The sequence below is a fragment of the Triturus cristatus genome, chromosome 6 (assembly GCF_964204655.1).
Source record: "Triturus cristatus chromosome 6, aTriCri1.1, whole genome shotgun sequence".
Lineage (NCBI taxonomy): Eukaryota > Metazoa > Chordata > Amphibia > Caudata > Salamandridae > Triturus > Triturus cristatus.
The window spans coordinates 52,314,860-52,332,149 of NC_140589.1; the positions used below are offsets into that span (position 1 = coordinate 52,314,860).

At 53.0% G+C, this 17,290-nt stretch overlaps 1 protein-coding gene across 1 annotated transcript in view; it reads right to left on the reverse strand.

Moving 5' to 3' along the window:
* DNAH8 (dynein axonemal heavy chain 8) overlaps nt 1-17,290 on the reverse strand; it is a 13,985,216-nt gene that overhangs the window by 1,912,259 nt on the left and 12,055,667 nt on the right. The window lies entirely within an intron of this gene.

Consider the following 17,290-nt stretch of genomic DNA (forward strand, 5'->3'; position numbering starts at 1 on the left):
AGGGAGCACCAGCTGACGTTAGAAAAGCTCAGGTTGCAGCATGCCCAGGCTATGGCGCAGCTGGAGGTCAAAAGACAGATGGCGGAGGCTGAGAGGGCCTTTGCCAGAAAGAAGCTAGCTCTGGAGGGTAGGTTATCCCCTGAGCGCAGTTGTGGTTTTCTGGACTCCCCAGGGAGGGTTGAGTCCAGTGGTAGCAGCCAGATAGATTCCAGTGTAGGAAATCCCAGTCCCAGTTCCCCCAGTCTGGTACCTGTTCCCCAGGAGGAGGAGTTAAGGTTAAAATTCAGGGGCAGTAGGAAACTGTCTCACCAGTCTTGGGAGGAGTTTGTGGATGGATGTGAGAATGCACTGTTTGCATGGATAGGAGATCCCACAGGAGCTGATTATGATAAACTGTGTGATTTAGGGGCATATCAACAACAACCGGCGAAAATTATCTCTAAGCGCACTTAGCGCTAGGATAATTATCGCCGGCTAGCGTGAATTTTTATCGCTGAGATAGCGTGCTATTAGCAACGCTTATCTCAATAGCGAGAAAAATCCTCACGCTAACAGGCTAACGTGAGATTATCGCTGGAAACCCAGCGATAATCTCACGTTACCTTGTTGATAGGGACAGGCAAACTTAGCCATGATATCCTCCTTCCATAGGATATCATGGCTAAGTCAGAAAAATACCAGACGTAAAAAAGCAGCGTTAACCGCGGTTAGCGCTGCTTTTTTTGTCTCTAACAGGGTTAGCGACATTCTTGATAATAGGAGAAATGTCGCTTAGCGACATTTCTCCTATTATTTTACTCTGGAACGCCCCCTTTGCATCTCATTTGAGATGCAAGGGGAAGCGTAGAGTAAAAGGGTGCTAACATGCAAATTTGCATGTTAGCACCCTGTTGTTGATAGGGCGCTAGTTTTATCCCTCCTTTTTTGGCTTTTAAAGCCAAAAAAGCAGAGATAAAGCCCTTGTTGATATGCCCCCTGGTTCTCAAAGAACACCTGCTCAGTTGTTGTGTGCCGGAGTTGCGCCAACACCTGTTGGGGTGTGGATTGTCTGAGCCATTTGAGCTTGGAGATGAAGCAGAGCGCTGGGAAAGTGCTAGAGGTCCTCTAGTGTCATTAGTGAGTGATTCCAACAATAGTGGGTCAGAGATCCTCCAGCCCAGCGTGGTGGAGGAGGCTCAGTGTAGCCCAGCTAGGTCCCAACATAGCGAGGAGGGTGTAGAGGCTCACTGCCTGGCTCAGTGGAGCAGGAGTGAGGGGGTGACCGAGGGTCCCCAGACGCCCGAAACCCTGCCTCAGGACTTGGATGGTTGAATGAGGGAACACCGAGTTGGGGACCTAGGCTGTCCTGTTAGTCCACTTGAGGAAGATCTCTTAGTGAGTGGAGGACCTGGAGCGCCTGTAAACAGGGCTCCTGTGGTTCTAGAGTCTGGCAGTACCGCTCCGGTAGGCAGGGTACAGGAGTCCAGCGTGAGGAGTGATTGGGGGATGAGTTCCCCAGTGGAAGAGCCTGTGGGTCAGGGACTACCCAGTTGGGCTAGGATCCCGTGTAGTGACCAGGGTGGCACCACTTCTGTTCTGGGGGATCTCCGCGCACTGTCAGGTGGACAGGGGACGGGAGATCAGCGCCAGACAGACAGTCGCTCGACATATGTGTCATTTGATAGCCTCAGGGGGATGGAGTGGAAATCCCCAGAAGTCCTGGAGTGCCAGGCAATTATTCCACCAAAGGTTCTAGGCCGGAGGTTGGGAGGCCAGGTTCAGGATCAGCCTGACCTGAAGGGTGGGACGTCTGTAATCAGCGTCCCGACCGGTTCTTCTTCCAGAGGTACCGCCCCAGTTGGTAGGGAGCAGGGTTCTGGAAGGGGGTGCAGAGGGTGGGAGAGCCCACCTCTGGCCCCGGTACAACCTGAGGGGTTAAACCCTGGGTTGGAATGGCGTTCTAGGTGTACCCCTCGCCAGAGGAGGAGGAACCCTAGGAGAAGAGGTAGGGGGAGGAGAGCCTTCCCTGAGAATCCTGGTCCGCCTGAGGGTGTAGACCCTAGGCTGGAGAACCAGTGGCAGTCTAGTCCTGTCTTGCAGAGAGGAAGAGTGGAGAATGGCCGCTATGTGCCAGGGGTTACTACCCCCCACTCTGTGATTAGGCAAGGACCAGTGGCACCTGGGTGGCCTAGGGCCTGGTCTTGGCCGCGGACAGCTTGGGAGTACCAGTGGGGTAGCCCAGTTGGTCCAGACAGTGGTGTTAGAAAGAATTCCATGGGTTCACCGTGGCGTAGAACCGGAGGGTGTCCCTGCAGTTGCGGGCCCGCGTCCGTGTTCTATCGCCCCAAGCAGGGAAGTCCATCACGGTGGTGATTGGTCTGCCCTGCGTTTTGGCTGGAAGGGGGTTGTGTTGGACTTGGCCCTTCTGGCAGGTTCACCCCTGAACTTTTTTGCTTTTTACTGGTGACTTGGTGTGGTGATTTTTTGGTTTCTACGCACTATCCCTGTGTCCCAGGGTAAAGTGCGTGCGCGCTCTGAGTGCATGTGGTGAGATAGGCCTGCCCTCCCATAGGAATGCATGGGGAATGTATGTGTCCCTAGTAGTTCCTGATGCGTGGGGTGTGCAGGCCCGAGTTTGGTATGTGCGGACTCGTGGGATTGAATGCTGCGCGATGATGTGTGCGGCGTGCATGTACCTAGTGTGGAAGTGCCACTTCTAGAAGTGGGCACTTCGGTGTGCAGTGTGAAATGTGTGCCTTGTCGCGTGATTGGCTGGTCATGTCATGTGACGGGCTAGGGATTCCCCAGAGTCAGGATGAGTCACCCAGTGGTGAATGGGGAGATCAGCAGCTAGATGGGTGGGAGGAGTACACCTGGGTCCTGAATAGGGCAGGGTTTTCCCCACACAATGCTGGCTCCGCCCCCTGTGGTGCGACTGACGACCCTAGCCCTGCCAGTGAATAGAGTGAGGGGCTGAGCACATCAAGGGTGCTCCCCAACCAGCTGCGACTGGTTTTCCCCCTCACCCTGAACCCAGAACAAAGGGTTTTACTGTATAAAAATGGAGCTGTGTCCCCACAGAAACTGTTCTCTGCCAGGATCTTACCTGAGGGGGGCTGCTGCTGCTGCTGGACCAGAGGACCGCCACTTGGACTACCTCCCTGCCTGGAGGCCCAGTGAGCTGGCTCTGCGTCCAGCCTTGCCCCCCACCCCTGCCCTGCTGCATGCAGGGAAGAACTTTGCTGGACTTTGTTGTTATCCTTCTTAAAGCGCTGGGAGCGCTTTATTTGCATCCCTAAGTGCCTGGAAGCGCTTTTATTTGTCCTAGCGCTAGGAGCGCTTTATTGCTGCAAGCCGGTACCCACCCGGCATTTCCCCCGTGCGGTGCCAATCCTGAAATCCCCTGGCAGGTGCCCACCCTGCCAGGGACCTTGCCGTGCTCGTTGGCGGGTGCCCACCCCGCTTATTTGTTTATTTCACGGCGGGTGCCCACCCCGCCGTACATCCACTGTAACGAGGGAGCCTACCCCTCTTATTGCCGAGTTTTGAAATCACCGCCGCGCTGCGGCCGGGCTCACAGGAAGTCAGGCAGGCTGCAGGCGGGACTCCGGGACAACCGGAAGTAGGAGGGCGGGAGCCTACCCCGCCTCCTTCCGAAGACTCGTGGCTGGTCTGGTATTCCCCTCGAGACCCAGGCGGGAGCCTACCCCGCGCTGGGCCAACCCGGAGAAGAAGCAGCAACCCCGCGACCCAGGCGGGAGCCTACCCCGCACTGGGCCGAGCGTCGGATCGAGTCCCCCGAGGAGGATCCTCGCCGGTCTGGATCAACCCGGTGAGTGAGGGGGCGGAGTGTTCCGGTCGCGAGCCGGCAAAGGCTCTGACCAGCGGGAGCTTGGGGTGCTTGGTTTGAGCGCTCGAGCGCTCCCACGAGTGGGGCCCACCCGATTCAAAGAGCCTGCGAGGCTCCAACGCGCCCCCCCCCAGCTATTTCAGAGCCTGCAAGGCTCAGGGGGGCAGCGGTGTCTTTAGAGAGTCCCCCGAGTGGGACTCCGCGGAAAGCAGTGTTCCCGAGCCCCGAGAGGCTCCAACGAAGCCCACATTGTGTTGGTAAGAGCCACGGAGGCTCTAGGGGGCATTTGTTGATCGGAGCCTGCGAGGCTCAGGAGGGCATTCTTCTGGTAGAGCCTGTGGGGCTCCAACACGTGGGCACATTGTTTTCAGAGCCCACGAGGCTCCAACGAAGGGGCAGAGTATTGGTTTAGAGCCCACGTGGTTCCTACGACGTCTTGGGGGCATTAGACATGCCCAGAGCCTGGTGAGGCTCCAGCGTTGGCGCCATCATTTGTCTAGAGGGACATACTGGTGTAAAAGGGCACAGTGGTGCCCATGCCCCTTTTCCCAGCTGCCCAGCACTTAGTGGGCAGCTGCAACATTTAGGTTGTGCGCCCTGGTTTGCGCAGCCTGCGCAGGCGCGCCCTGACTTTGCTGGGACGCAGGGCGTCCTTGCCCCGACAAGGCCAGTTGGCCCAGGGACTGCCACAGGTGGTGGCTTATGTGAGTTTTTGCGCTGTTGTTCCTACCTGCACCTCTGAATGTATTTTATGCATCATGTGTTTCCCTTCCCTACACCTCTGAATGTTATGCATCATGTGTTTATGTGCTTAGACCCCTACAGGTATTGTGATACTTAGGTGGTTGTTTTTCTCCTAGTACAGGTGGTGCTAGTGAGGTCATGATTCCCTGCGCAGTATTTTCCTAAGGTGGTTAGGGTTGCGTAGGTGGTACTTACCTGATACCAGTAGTCACTGGTTGTGTGCTACATTTGCTATTTTGTACGACAGTATTATTCCTATGTTCCAAAAGTGCTAATTCCTGACAGTGGTCCATGTGGCCCTGTCCCCTGTACATATAATCCCTTGTAAATTCTGCCCGTGCCTGTTGGCACATTGTAGAGTGTGTGTTTTTATCTAATGTGTTGTGTATAATACAAAGGTTATTTTTATAGAATACCTTGTGTGGAGTTTCCTTTGTGGTGGGCCTTGGGTGTTGTTGCTGGGTGTGCGCGCAAACGCTTTACACATCGCCTCAGAGATAAGCCTGACTGCTCGTGCCAAGCTACCAAGGGGGTGAGCAGGGGTTATCTTTGGCGTGTAACTTCCTTGCCCTGACTAGAGGCATTGGGCCCGGACTGGGGCTAAACCGGGGAGTGGCGTCGTCCGGGGATGGCGCCGGAGGTGGAACCGGTGACGGCGCCGACGGAGGAGGCATCGTGAGGTCGACCGGCGCCGGTAGGGATCCAGGCCTGGATCCCTCGGGGACCTGCGGCGTCAGGACCGAAGTCCTCAACGGCGCCGGGGCCAGAGCTGCCGGCACGCGAGGTCACCCAGTCGAGCCCGCGGGGCCCGAAGGCGCGCCGGCAGGCTTCGACGGCGAAGCCAGGCTCCTCATGGCCTAGAGGAAGGCACTGATATCTGCTGGAGTCGCGTCAGTCCCAGGGACTGGCGGGTATGGGGACGGACGCGGGAGAAGCTTACGGGACCGCTCCCGCCTAGCCTTCGAGGTTAAGGCCTGACAGTCGAGGCACGACTCCGCATCGTGGTCTGCCCCCAGGCAGTAAAGACACCGGCGATGGTGGTCCGTCACCGACATCAATCGATGACAGGAGTCACAGGCTTTAAACACAGGCATCCTACCGGCACCAGAGTCGAATCGACAGAAGACCAAAAAGAGTCAAAAATTCTAGTCAAAAAGTGACTAAGGGGTAAGCTCTTCCCGGATCAGCGCTGTCTGGCGCGGAAAAAGAAGAACTGACGTCAGCGCTCGAGGGCGGCGTCTAAGTACTCTGACGACGTCATTCCGGCGCACAACGCCAACGACAGACGCGGAGCCGCAGACGACGCCTAGCGACGCGCAAGGGGTATTGCTACAAAAAATCTTTCCGGATCCAGCCTGATGCCTGGGGATATTCATGGTGTTGTCCGTGAACACCTGCACGACACTTCCCCGGACAGAGGGAAGGAAGGCTTTCAGTGCAAGCCGGATCGCTCTCAGCTCCAAAAGGTTGATATGGAGTTTCGTCTCCGCCGGAGACCAGAGTCCTCTGATCTCCGCCTCTCCCATATGGCCCCCCCATCCCAGGAGGGACGCATCCGTCACTACTACGTGCCCCGGTTGGGGTAGGGAGAGGGATCTGCCGCTGACCCAATCGCGGTCCGTGAGCCACCACTGCAACTGTTTCGCAGTGCCCTCTGAGATCAAGACATGGTCGGACAGGTTGCCTCGATGTTGGGCCCACTGAAACTTCAGATCCCACTGCAGAGCCCGCATTCGGCACCTGGCGTAATGCACCAACAGGATGCAGGAGACCATCAGCCCCAGAAGCTGCAGCACCAAACCTGACCGAAACCCAGGATAGAGGCCGAAAGATGGGAATCAGAGCCTGAATATCCCGGACCCGCTGTTCCGGCGGATAGGTCCGGAACTGCGCCGAATCGAGAACCGCTCCGATAAAGAGGAGCTTCTGGGAGGGACTCAGGTGCGACTTCGGCACATTGATGAGAACACCAGCGAATGCAGGAGGTCGGCCGTAGTCTGGAGGTGGGAGACGACTTGCTGGGTCGAGCCCGCCTTCAACAGCCAGTCGTCGAGATAGGGGAAGACTGGAACCCCTAATCTGCGCAGATGAGCTGCGACCACTGCCATCTCCTTCGTGAACACCCGAGGGGCACTGGTGAGGCCGAAGGGGAGCACGGTGAACTGAAAGTGCTCCTGACCCACCGTGAACCACAGGTAACGCCGATGGGCCGGCAGGACGGGGATGTGAAAATAAGCGTCCTGGAAGTCCAACGCAACCATCCAGTCTCCAGGGTCTAGGGCAGCCAGAACCTGAGCTAAAGTCAGCATCTTGAACCGTTCCTTCCGGAGGAAGGCGTTGACGCTCCTGAGGTCCAAGATAGGGCGTAGGCCCCCTTTGCCCTTCTTGGGAAGCAGAAAGTAGTGAGAATAGCAACCACGACCTACTTTTGGACCAGGAACGCGCTCGACGGACTCTTTGGCCAAGAGGGCCGAAACTTCCTCCCGCAGAAGATGCAAATAATCCCCCAACATACGGTGGTATTGCGGTGGCATGGCTGGAGGGGACGTCTCGAAGGGGAGGGAGTAGCCCCTTCGGACGATTTGCAGGACCCACCTGTCCGAAGTGATGGTTTGCCAGTGGAGCAGGTGATGGTGAACTCTGCCACCCACTGGCGTGGAATGGGCCTGAAAGCTCGGACTAGGAGGGCTTTGGGGCGGATGCTGCCGGGGTGGATGTGGACTGACCGGCACATTGTCCTCCAATACCGCCTCGGCGGAATCCACGTCCGCGTGCAGGTTGGTTCTGTGGCCGGTGGCTGAGCGAACGTGAGGAGGTGCCCCTTCCTTGGCCACGAAAGGGACGAAAGGCAGAAGTTTGTGGCCGTGGGGCTGAGAGACCCAAGGACTTGGCCCTAGCCCGGGAGTCCTTGAAATGAGCCAACGCACTATCCGCCTTCTCACCAAAAAGGCAAGTGCCATCAAAGGGCATATCCATGAGGGTACTCTGGACATCCCCTGAAAAAGACGTGGACCTCAGCCAGGCGTGGCGCCGGAGCGCCACCGTGGTGGAAATCGCCCTACCCAGCGAGTCCGTAGTGTTAAGTCCACACCTGATGTCGTGCCGTGCTGCATCTCGCCCATCAGCAATCGACTGGGTGAGTCATGTCCGGGCCTCCTCAGGACACAGGGGCAGCACGTCCTCCACTGCATCCCACAGGGAGTGGGAAAAACGGTCCAAGAAGAGGCAAGCGGTGTTCAAAGACCGCAAACCCAAACTGAGTGACGAGAACAGCTTCTTCCCAAACTGTTCCAACCTCTTGGATTCCCGATCTGGAGGAGCGGACGGGAAGGAGGATTGGGAGGTTGAGGCCTGGATAACCAGACTCTCGGGGGTGGGGTGTTGGGAATGGAAACTGCACTTTCCTCCGAGGCCACAGTCGGAGGAGAGATGAAACCAGCGTCTGAGGAGGTATCCAGACCACTGGCATCCCCCAGTTCATCTGCCCAGTCCTTAGAAAGTTGGGCCTGTCTGGCCAGAGGGTCCTCAGACCCCTCCCAGTCGCCCTCGTCATCCGATTCCCGATAAACAGGAGGAATGACCGGAGCCGGGCGGTAGATGAATTGCTCATCCGGACCGGGGCTAAACCGGGGAACGGCGTCGTCTGGGGACGGTGCCAGAGGTGGAACCGGTGACGGTGCCGGCGGAGGAGGTGTCGTGAGGTCGACCGGCGCCGGTAGGGATCCAGGCCTGGATCCGTCGGGGACCTGCGGCGTCAGGACCGAAGTCGCCGCCGGGGCCGGAGCCGCCGGCACGCGAGGTCGCCCAGTGGAGCCCGCGGGGCCCGAAGGCGCGCCGGCAGGCGTCGACGGCAGAGCCAGGCTCCTCATGGCCGAGAGGAAGGCACTGACTTCCGCCGGAGTCGCGTCAGTCCCAGGGACCGCCGGGTATGGGGACAGACGGTGCTCTGACGGAGCCGCTGGGGTGGGACCACCCTAACCCTCAGCCGAGTCGCGCGACCGGCGAGGGGAGTCCGAAGAGGGGTGTCGCCTCTTGGACTTCTTGGATCGCTTCGACTTACCCGAAGACTTCGAGCCAGACGAGCGATGATGGTGACTGCGGCTCCGCGATCAGTCCTTGGACCTCCTCCTGGACCGAGAGCGGCGCGGAGCCGAGTGCCGAAGCTCGAGAAGCTTACGGGACCGCTCCTGCCTAGCTTTCGATGTCAAGGCCTGACAATCGAGGCACGACTCCGCGTCATGGTCGGCCCCCAGGCAGTAAAGGCACCGGCGATGGTGATCCGTCACCGACATCAGTCGATGACAGGCGTCACAGGCTTTAAAACCAGGCATCCTACCGGCACCAGAGTCGAGTCGACAGACCAAAAAGAGTCAAAAAGTTAGTCAAAAAGTGACTAAGGGGTAAGCTCTTCCCGGATCGGCGCTTACTGGCGCGGAAAAAAGAGGAACTGACGTCAGCGCGCGAGGGCGGCGTCTAAGTACTCCGACGACGTCATTCCGGCGCACAACGCGAACGACGGACGCGGAGCCGCAGACGACGCCTAGCGATGCGCAAGGGGTATTGCTACAAAAATCTTTCCGGATCCAGCCTGACGCCTGGGGATATTCTTAGGTGAGGAATCTAACTAACGTGTCTAGGAAGGTGGATATCTGACTATGGTTACCCCCAACTTTTTGCCTAGTGTCTAGCTGGTTTTTCGACTTAGTTGGCCTGAGATCCTGCCATTCAGGGTCTCAGGCTGTCTGCTCTCTCTTTAAAATGGACTCCATGTACCCTAGGTACATACACAATTGGTAAGGATCACCTTATTGGACCCTGTACAGTGTACCCTAGGTACCCAGGGCATAGGTGTACCCTAGGCCTCCCAGGGGCTGCAGCATGTATTATGCCACCCCTGGTCTTGCCTTCCAATCAGACACAACTGGCTGATCACTCAGCTGGGGCAAGGTCGTGTAATCACCCCTTGCTTAGGTGTAGTATTCCTATACCTACCTTATATATAGACACATGTGTACCTATCAGCCACTCCTATGGCAGGCCTTAACAATCCTGGAGGCAGAGTGCGTGGTAACATGTGAGATGGTGCTCTAGCATGAGCTGAGCCTGTCTGCAGCTTTCGGAACCATGTCCTTATAGCTGTTCTATGATATAGCCTACCATATACTCTTAAAGTACCTTACAATCTTAAATGGTTATGGTAACTATGGTTTGGCTTTATCAAAACATGTCGTGTAAGGTGTCTAACACTTTGGAATAATACCCCCATACCATTTCTGGTGATGAGGATATTATTCCCCCCTTCTAGAGGGAGAGACATTTTAAAATCCTACTTTGCTGTATAACTCTAACCAAAGCCTCAGCATCACAAAATGTATGCTGCTGCCACAGACACGAGTCTGACCTCCTGCTGCTGGGAGTGATCCTGGCAAGGGAGGCTTGGACAATAGGTTTCCTGCTTGGGGAGGTGCTAGCACCTCCCCAGACAGACTTTAGTGTATTGGGACAGGGAGGGCTGAAAGGAATGAGACATGCCTGGGGCACACAAGGTGCTCCATGCATAGGCCAGTTCAAACCGGTGCTGGGGCACTCCAGCCCCAGCTCTGGCGTGAAACTGGACAAAGGAAAGGGGGTGTAGCCACTCCCCTTCCTGGTCCCACCCATAGGAGGGACCTTGCAGGTAGCCCAGCCCACTAGCCCAGTATATTAGTAGCTAGTTGGGCCCTGCTAAAGTAGATTATCCTGAACCTGCAACTTGAACAGAAACTCTTGAACTTCGACATTCGACGGAAGAAGAAGACTGAAGAATTTCCCTTGTGGCCAAGGAGTGGCTACCCTGTGCAAACAGGCACCATCAAGAGACTACCCTTTGCTTTGCTAAACTTCTACGAGGGACCGACTGCAGAGCCCGACCAGAGCCTTGACTTCCAGACTTCTCCGACCCTGATCCACATCCACAGCCGAGCTGAGATCCGTGGAGGCGACGAGAGACGTGGGACCGGCTACCTGGAAAAAGTGGCGAGTATCTTCCAGCGCAGCTTCTGAGGTACCCTCGAAGTTGTGCACCGGGGACTGAGAAGCCCCAACCCCAAGCACCATCTGCACCGAAGATCAGCCCCCCACACTCCACGAGTCCTGCGTGGGGCCCTTTTGCATTTTCCTGCTTGCCGCGTCTGTCCGGTTGCTTGCCCGTTGGCTAGCGGCCTTTGCGACGACACACCTTTAAATCTTCACTGCTGGTTTGGCTCCTCCAGACTGGCTCCTGCTCCTCTGCAAAAGAGAAGTACCCCAGACCTTCCTGGTCTGCACCAGAAGCAAGACCTCCGTTCTTCGTGGGTTCCGCTTGCCAAGGCTTGGTGAGTCCTAGTTCGACTTCGACGCCGCCGACAGCAAGAGCCTTCGTGGGACAGCTCGCCTCCTGGTCCTGGTCGTCCCCGACGTCTCCTGGTACCCGTGGCTGCAGCGACAAGCTTCACCCTTCACCTGCAATCTTCACGACATCGCCTGGTTCCTTCCTGGTTCCACGTGGTCACTGGCTAGTGACCTTGACTCTGTCCCTTCTGCTTGCAGGTACCCTTCCTTCTTGATCCCGGCCTTGGGATCCACCGGACACTCTGCACTGACTGCCTGTCAGCAACTTTCCTTCAGGCATCCATAGAAGTCCACGACGAAACCCGACGCAAGTTCACACCTATGCACCCGCAGCCCGTGGGCTAGGTAACTTGGGTACTTCGGTGCTCACAAGGGTATTGACTATCCTAGGGTCTAGTTTCTGAGTCTCGACTTTCTAGCTACTCCAGAAGTGTCCTAAAACTGCTTATTTCTAACTGCTAGTGATTCTATCGACTTTTACGCATTACACGTGAGTGTTTCCACTCTGCACCTGAATCCCGTGGGCCTCCCACTTCCTAACTGTTGGTAGTGTAGTGTAGCCCCAGCGATTCCCTAGGCCTAGGCCTATTCCATTTCCGTGACAGTGGTCCGTATACCACTTCTTTAGTATATGGTTTGCATGGCCCCTAGGGCCTAACTGTATTACTTACCTGTGTGACTTAATGTATGCTTAAATAAGACTGTGTTGTACTTACCTCGAATCTCATAAAGAGTGCTGAGGGTTTGACTAGAATAAATACACTTTATTTTATATATATATCTGTTGTGGTGTCCTTTCATTTGGTATTCAAGGGATTATATATGGTATCACAGCTGGCTTCACATGCCATTCAGAGTTTAGCCTAAGACTGCTCTTGTCCATGCTACCACTAGGATAGCTGGTCTATAAGGTTGACTTTACAACCAATCACCATAAGGGTTGTTTGGACTGATATAAGGTGTACACTAGAACTAGTGACATCATACATCAGGCAAACTTCTCACAACGTGTTTCTTTTAGATAAGTATAGCACACTGCACACCCACAATTACCCTAGATCATGTCCCTGATCCCCTTGGCACACTGCAGCACACACACATAGCAAGAACAGCACACCCACATTGACGACAACGTGGTACAATGCGCAAAGCCGACACTGCAGAAGAGAGGACACAACGCACACGCACAGAAACATGCCTACTACATCTGACAGAGCAGGAAACTGTGAAATGGAAAAGTACGCGTACGACCTCACATCCGTCATGTAGTCCAAATGTACACTGTCCCGCAGCAGTACTCAGCACCACTGTTCCCGATAATGCGCGCACGCACTTCTCTATCCCCGAGAGCGCAGTGCTATGTGTGCAGCGCGCACAGACGTCACTTCCCACGAGAGAATTTGCGTCGCCGCCGCTTTTAAAAGGCGCGCAGCGCGAAAACGGGCAATTCCATATTGAGGAGGACGGCGGCCGCAGCGGAAGTGACCACTTTGCAGTGGAACACTCGGGAGCGGAGGTAAGCGTAATGTGGCTTCTTAATTGCCCTGATTGCTGTAATCTTTGAGCAGTAGCGCGAGGCTGCGGGGAAGATTGTGTGCCCTTATTTAAGTATTCATGTTAATTGCAGCCCCTTCACGAGCTGCGATTAACATGAATACTTAAATAAAATCAACGCAATCTCCCCCGCAGCCTCGCTTTAGTATCAGGACAATACAGTAAGTTTAAAACCACGGCGTGTGCTTTGTAGGGTAATCGGCCTTGTTTTCAAACTTCCTGTATTGTTCTGATAGTAAAGCGAGGCTGCGGGCAGATTGAGGCTTTTATTTAAGTATCCATGTTAATCGCAGCCCCTTCATGAGCTGCGATTAACATGGATACTTAAACAAAAGCACTCAATCTGCCCGCAGCCTCGCTTTGCTATCAGAACAATGCAGCAAGTCTGCAGACCAGGCCGATTACCCTAAAAAGCACACGCCGTGGTTTTAAACTTGCTGTACTGTTTTGAGCATATGGGTTAAAGAAGGATTCGTTAACGGACGCCATTTGTCCGTAATTTTAACCGGGCACCCCTTAACCTCTTCTATGCCCATGACGAGATAGTCTCGTCATGGAGCGCGGTTGCGCTGTGCCCATGACGAGACTATCTCGTCATGGACCCCGCCCGCTAATACAATGCCGGCACAGGAGGGGGAAAGGGCGGGGCACTCAAGGGGTTAATCAGCATTTCGAGTGGGGATGGGGCGAAAACAAAAATAGCAGATCCTTGTTGATTGTGCCTGGCAAACAAAATTGTACAATTATCTTGGCAGTGTGTTTAACTGAAAACCTTGTTCTGCCACCGCAGTGCTGTTAATGAATCTGCCCAGTGTTGGCATAATTGTAGTCTCTGTTTTCATTCCTAATTAGGCAATTATAAGGTCTACTGATACTTATGAATTCCTTTTTTCATAGCCTTTAATTGAATTGCAATTTTATGCAAATTATTTTAAAGGTGAAGTCCAGAAAGTTAGAAATTAAGCAGATAATTGATAAGTTGTATGGCTGGATTTTCTTTCATTGATAATACCAACCTGTTTGGGTGTACTGCGGAAATGCTGATTTGAGGAGATTGGTAATTTGAAAATTGTATTTGGTCTGAATCTGATGTCCATGTGGACTAATGTTAAAGATGGCTTAAGTGCTTTACCTTTGTTGAGGGAATCAATGACCAGAGAGAAAAGACTGCCTCCGAGTTTCAGTTGCCACTGGGGGCTTCTCATCCTGGCTCTTCCACATTTGCGTTTGCAGGCAATAAATCTGCAAGATTTAATTGGATTGATAGATCGAAGTTAACCGAAGCCTTTCCAGCTTTAGCTTCTTGAAGTGTACTCTGCATTTTAGGTGCTTGTTCTGGATGGTGACACTAGTAAAAACAACCATAAAGCAAGCACAAGTCAACAGAAAACACATACCCTAACTACACTTACGGTGGTAGGAGAAACTTGAGTGCTTGCTAGTGCAGGGACTTCATTCTGAACCGCAATGGGTCTCTGATCCTGTTCCCCCTCCTATAATGGGTCCTGCCCCTCCCCCCCTCGGGATGGCTCCTGCCCCCCCCCCCCACTGTGGTGGATCCCGTCTCCGCCCTGGGTGGCTTCTGTCCCAGTCCTAGAATGGCTCCTGCAGCGAGGGTGAAGTTCTTGATGGGCCTCTTCTCAAAAAGGCTCCGCTCAAAATTAAAATGGAAAGTTGGGCGAGTGAGTAAGTGAAGGGATGGCTGGATGAATTAGTGAAAGGGTGAATGGATGAATGAAAGATTGAATAGATGGATAATGAGAGGATGGATGGATTGATGAGTGAGTGAAAGGATGGATAAGAGAAACGGTAAATAGCTGAATGTATAGGCCGAAGGGTAGCTGGGTGGGTAAAAGGGTGGATGGATGAGTGAAAGGATGGCTGAGTGAAAAGGTGGATGGTGAGTGGGTGGATGGATGAGTGAAATGATGGATGGATTGATGAATTGATAAGTGCAAGGGTGGATGGATGGACGGATGAGTGAAAGGGTGGATGTTAGGATGGGTGAGTGAAAGGGAGGGTAGATGGACAAAAGGATGAATAGATGAGTGAACAAGTGAAAGTATAGATGGATGAGAGAAAGGATGGATTCATGAGTAGATGGATGGGTGGATGGACGGAAGGATGGCTAAGTGAAAGGGTTGATGGAGAGAGAAAGGGGGGATGGATGGATGACTGAAAGGGTGGATGGGTGGAAGGATGAGTGACTGGATGGATGAGTAAGTGAAAGGATGGCTGGATGGGTGAAAGGGTAAATGGCTGGATGGATGGGTAGAAGAGTGGATGGATGAGTCTACAGATGGATAGGGTGAAAGGATGGATGGATTATGGATCGATGAGTGAAAGAATGGATGAAGGGATGGATGAGTGAAATGATAGATGGAAGGATACATGATAGGTTTGTAAATAGTTGAATATGTTTGGATATGGCTGGGCCATGTGTCTGTAAAACTTACCTATTGTCCTGAAGTTTTGTCCTGAATTTTGACCTCCTGTCCTGAATTTGTGTCCTGAATTTTGACCCCTTGTTCTGAACACAGAAACAGCCATTCTATGATTCATATTTATAAATCCACCTGATGCTTTTGAGAACTCCCTTGGGCCTTATTACCCATAAGCTGCAAATTTCCTGTTTGCACCAAGGTGCACCTTTAAATAGGTGCGCCATGAGCACACAGAGAACGTGCACCCTATTACACCCTATTACAGTAAATGCACTGCTCTCAGGGCAGTCATGGACTAGGGCTGTTTCAAAGTTACTGTTTCACTGTGGCGGCGCCCACCAGCACTTATAAAGAAGGATTAGAGATACCTTTGCAGGAGGGTGCAGTGACTGACTGCACCCCCCTCAGGCGGATGTCTGGGGAGTCCATGGGACCTTCTTTACCCCCTCCAGACAGCTGTCATCAGGGGGGATACTGATAGTTCACCACTTTTTTGTGTTACACTTTAGTCTGCCTCCTGACAACGTTAGCTTGGCGCCTGCGTCCATAATACAGCGCGGCACAGAGGCTAAGAGATTCCCTCATTTCCACTGGCCTTGCCTTCATGAAAATGAGGCGATGCCCTCTTGAGATAGAGCTGGCACTACATGCGCGCAAGCGCTATCCGTATTACAGAAGGGGTTGCCCATGTAAACCGAAGGTACATTTCAGACCAAAGACAGATTGACAAGGCAGTGGATTTATATACAATTCATGAAGTTTTAGATAGGATGGACTGTTCCCATGAGCAGCAGAGTCAAAATAGATTTGCATATGGTTGTGTCCAAACTGATCTTTACATCTTGGTCTTATCTTGTCACATTTGCAGTGCATTCCAATGTCAAGCTCTCGCTTCAGAGGGGGTTTGGTGTTTACTTTTCTCTCTCTAACTTCAAAGTGAGAGAATGTATGCGGCAAACCTGCTGAGCATCCATGTAAGAGGAGAGGGTGTAGGATTTGTTTTGCACTTTGTGATCTGCATGGTTCACCTGCTTTGCATCAAGCATTTTGATCTCCTCCGCTACTTTATAATGAGTCAAAACTTCCACTAGACAAAAAACAGATCTCTCTGCAGCTGGTCCATCAATCTCCAGAGTTATCCGGCCAAAGTGAAGCAGAGAAGCCAGTATTGCTCCCAAGTTTTCTGGTACCTCATTGTTCAGCCACTAAATGTACATACTACTCCAAGTCCACCGTAACCCCTCCCAAGTCCCTGACCACTACCCTGCATGAATCTGTGCGGCCCTCTGTGGCTGGATTGTGTGGGGAGGTGCAGATAAGTTTTGCCTAATGGATGCTAATAATGAAGCACAGGGGCACATGCCTATTTGCCTAAACTGGAATCCCAGGTAACTATTTGGTCGTTTTTCCTATTGGAGTATCTGGCCCAGTCCCATTCATTGTTTGTAACTCTTAGAGCCTTTGCTAACCATCGTATCTTCAATTGCAGGTTTGCAGTCGGTGAGGTATTTGAGTTTGAATGGTCAGGCGTGAGTACCCACAACGACAAGGTAATTCTGTTTATGTTCCACATTGGATTTGGGGGGTGCTGGGTAAATAGATTCACAATCTGCACCCCTTTTCTTTTGCAGGTTTGTCAGACCGTGCTACAAATACAGTTGTACAGGCAGACGTGAGTACAGGCAGAACAAACAGGTAATTGTTTGGTAGAGTTAAACTGTGGTGCATCTTGTGTATTGTGGTATAACAACATCCCTTACCCATGTTTTCTTCTGTTGTAGGTTTCGCAGGCAGTACCCCACATATTTGAACGCGCATACATGAGTACAAGCAGAGCAGATAATTGTTTGGTAGAGTTAAACTGTGGTGCATCTCGTGCATTGTAGTATAACAACATCCCTTACCCATGTTTTCTTCTGTTGTAAGTTTCGCAGACAGTACCCCACACATTTGAACGGGAATTCGTGAGTACAAGCAGAGTCGGTAATTGTTTGGTAGAGTTAAACTGTGGTGAATCTTGTGTATTGTGGTATAACAATATCCCTTACCCATGTTTTCTTCTGTTGTAGGTTTCGCAGACAGTACCCCACACATTTGAACGGGCATACGTGAGTACAAGCAGAGCAGGTAATTGTTTGGTAGAGTTAAACTGTGGTGCATCTCGTGCATTGTAGTATAACAACATCCCTTACCCATGTTTTCTTCTGTTGTAGGTTTCACAGACAGTACCCCACACATTTGAACGGGAATTCATGAGTGCAAGCAGAGCAGGTAATTGTTTGGTAGAGTTAAACTGTGGTGCATCTTGTGTATTGTGGTATAACAACATCCCTTACCCATGTTTTCTTCT